The sequence below is a fragment of the Grammomys surdaster genome, unplaced genomic scaffold, assembly GCF_004785775.1.
Source record: "Grammomys surdaster isolate TR1022 unplaced genomic scaffold, NIH_TR_1.0 198, whole genome shotgun sequence".
NCBI classification, from domain to species: Eukaryota; Metazoa; Chordata; class Mammalia; order Rodentia; family Muridae; genus Grammomys; species Grammomys surdaster.
Window position 1 is genome coordinate 238,440 of NW_021604643.1, and position 3,422 is coordinate 241,861.

Genomic DNA, 3,422 nt, shown 5'->3' on the forward strand with positions numbered 1-3,422 from the left:
TTCCTTTTGTACCACATTGCCTTCACTAGATGATCTGAGATTTTTCAGTATTTTCCATGTTGAATGTAGATGAATTTTATTCACTTCTAATTCTGAAAAGTTCTTACAGTTACACACACCACAAGCAGTTAACTTAATCTGCTGATAAAATCACTTTGGGATTTTACAGTTGGTGTCTGCTTTGGAAAGTGCCTGAGTCAAAAGTCTAGCACATGTTATTTTGTGAACACATGCATGTATTTCTGGTCTAAATTGCTGAGTCACCGGCATTCATTCACACAGCTGTGGAACTACCAGGTATATTGCTGGTGTGGTGGGGACATTTCCCACTGCAAGCAAGAATTTTAATGTTCTCCAGTTGATCTGCATATCAACATTTGGCATTTTATATTAGTTTCTGTTTCTGCCTATTTGATGCCAAATGCAAGTTTGTTAAGTAGGTACATCATCAGAAACATCCTTGACCTGTTACCTTAGGTGAACTTGACCTTGGCAATATTAGCTAATTTATTCTTGCATAATGACATGCATCTGGGACAGAGTGAGGTCACCACCAAAGCTTCAATAGTGAATAATTGCCCTTGATCCCCTGCTTCCTCAGGAACACATGATCTTAGCTCTCAGTTGCCATGGTCTCAGGACAGCAGGTTAGTCAAGACGATTTTTTTCCCCCAGTTTCCTTTGGTAGAGATGCTACAGGATTTTCTCCATCAATTAGCACAAATTCCCCTCTAAAGCTGTATTTCAGTTACTATGTTTTTTGTTGTTGTTCATAACTTATAGCTACTCGAGAAGAGAAGATTCACTTGTGGCATGGCTCTTCAGAGTTTGCAGAATTGTCTCTGCTCATTAGAGTTGTGGGACCTGAGAAGCAGGATGTTTACTAGTTGAGACACATTTCTAGAATTCTTCCATGGTCAAAAGTACAACTCTGTTGAAGCAATTCTGTATCTGGGGACAGAAAAACAGAAATCCAGTCAGGAGCACCATGAGATCGTATTAGCAATTCACATTGCAGTTCCATTGCTCTGCTTCTCTCTGTGACAGTTTTTTATTTTACCTTGGAGGTCACAATATAATTACATCATTCAACCTTTCCCTTTTCTCCCTCCAAAATATACCCTTTCTTTCTCTTTTTAAAATCCTTGAGATTTTTAAAATTAATTGCTATCACATGCATAATATGTATATACATATATTTATGTTCTCCAATATAACCTAATCAGTTTGTATATTATTTATTGTCATATGATCTTTCATCTGATGATTCGGTACTTGATACTCAATTGGCATTGTCTTTCCTGGGGAAGAGCTGTCAGTTCTCAGCATTCACTTCATATCTTTTATACCAAATCCTTTTTGCTATCCTATTATTTGTTCTGAAATAAAGAACTGTAGTAATTTTTCATATTCTATTATGACTATAATTGCATTAAAATCATTTTGTGGGTTAGATTTATGTTCACATTTTTATTAATGTGTATTAATAATACATAATAAGAAGACATTTCCATATAAATAATAGTGCATTTGGCTCATATTTATCCCACATTACCATTTTTTGGTCTTTCTTCTCCTACTGATTGTCTTCCTGTTGTCTACTTCTCCTGATACTATGTGTGTATGGGGGGGGGTTCTTTAGGTTGTTTACAGTAGTGTGGGTACCCTTCCAGTGTTTGGCACTCCCAATGTCAAAAATGTCCCTCTCTCCCCCAGTAATAGAGCTAATATATTTGACTTGTGCTGTTTTTTAGTCTTTTACTTGAAAAAGTTTGGGAATTTTCATACTATCATACTATTTAGTGAGGTTATTCTAGGAACACCCAAAGCAAATTTTATACTCAACTATCTAATTTTAAATCATCATAATAATTAATTCTAAATACAATGGAACATTTTTCACAAATATTTTAAAGCTTTGAGTTTTTCTGTGTTTTGGATATGTGACTTTTGGGAAGCAAAAATGTTTGTAAGATGCAACGAGGCAGGGGGCACTCCATGAGAGTGCTCCCCCACCCACACATCCACTCCCACCACACTGCCCTAGCATTCCCCTATGCTGAGCATCAAGCCTTCACAGGATCAAGGGCCTCCCCTCCCTTTGATGCTCTACAAGGTCATCCTCTGCTACATATGCAGCTGGAGCCATGGGTACCTCCATGTGTATTCTTTGGTTGGTGGTTTAGTCCCTGGGAGCTCTGGGGGGGGGGGGGTCTGATTGGTTGATATTGTTGTTCTTCCTGTGGAGTTGTAAACCCCTGCAGCTCCTTGAGTCCTTCTCCTAGCTCCTCCATTGGGATTCCCCCCTGCTCAGTCCCATGGTTGTCTCCAAGCATCCCCATGTGTATTTGTCAGGTTCTGGCAGAGCCTCTCAGGAGACATCCATATCACGTTCCTGTCAGCAATCACTTCTTGGGATCAGCAATAGTGTCTGGGTTTGGTGGCTGCATAAAGGACGGATACCCAGGTGGGGCAGTCTCTGAATGGCCTTTCCTCAGTTCTACTTAGAAGGGGGAACAAAATAATCATGGGAGGTATAGGGTGGGCAGAACTTGGGAAGAAGAGAGGAGGGGAAGAGGAAAAAAGGGGGACAAAATCAGGTGTGGGAGGAGATGGAAGAGATGAGTCAGAAAGTTGAACAGAGGCGGGTAGCAATGGGGAATGGAGAGCAGGGGAGAAAGCACCAGACACCAGGAAAGCAGGAGGCTCTCAGGACCCAACTGGGACGACATTAGCAGAAATAACCAACAGATAGGAGATGGGTGAATTATTTATCTGTCCTGGGTCTGGTTTAGGTAAGGCAGAATAAAAGACGGAGAATAACCCACTGAGAATTCCCACCCACAAAAGGACACACACCTTTTTTTGTCTGAAGAGCTGGAGAAAGGTGGGTGTGAAAGTTCTAGGCTTAGTTAGCTCAAGGAGCTGTGGTGTGAGTCAAGGTCTTTATTTGTCTTCCTTGGGAGACTTAGCCTCCATCCTCAGTTCATGGGTGACAGGAGAGAGCAGGAGTTTTTACCATCCCTAAACTACTATAAAATTATGAAATCACTTGATGACAGTAAACGAGGTCAGAATGTCATAGCACAGGTGTGTCACCAAACAATGCTTAACTTTTACTGAAAGATGGTGTTATCAAATATCCATTTTGTTTTACCAAGGCTATTAATGACATGCCAGTTAGATCCAGGATCTGTGATGTGAGTGAAAATCCCTTTTGTTCACCAGACCTTATATTCTCCCAGTGTAGAACACTGAAGACAGTAACTTCTTTATTTCAGTGAGTACTTGAGTTAGGAGAGTGCCTCTTGATTCCCATTCTGAAAGCTTCAATGTGATTCTTTGCTGTAGTGCTCACATGGAGATAACATGATACTAAAATCTGAAGATACATCCTTTCCCTAATTCCCAGTTCATAGAAT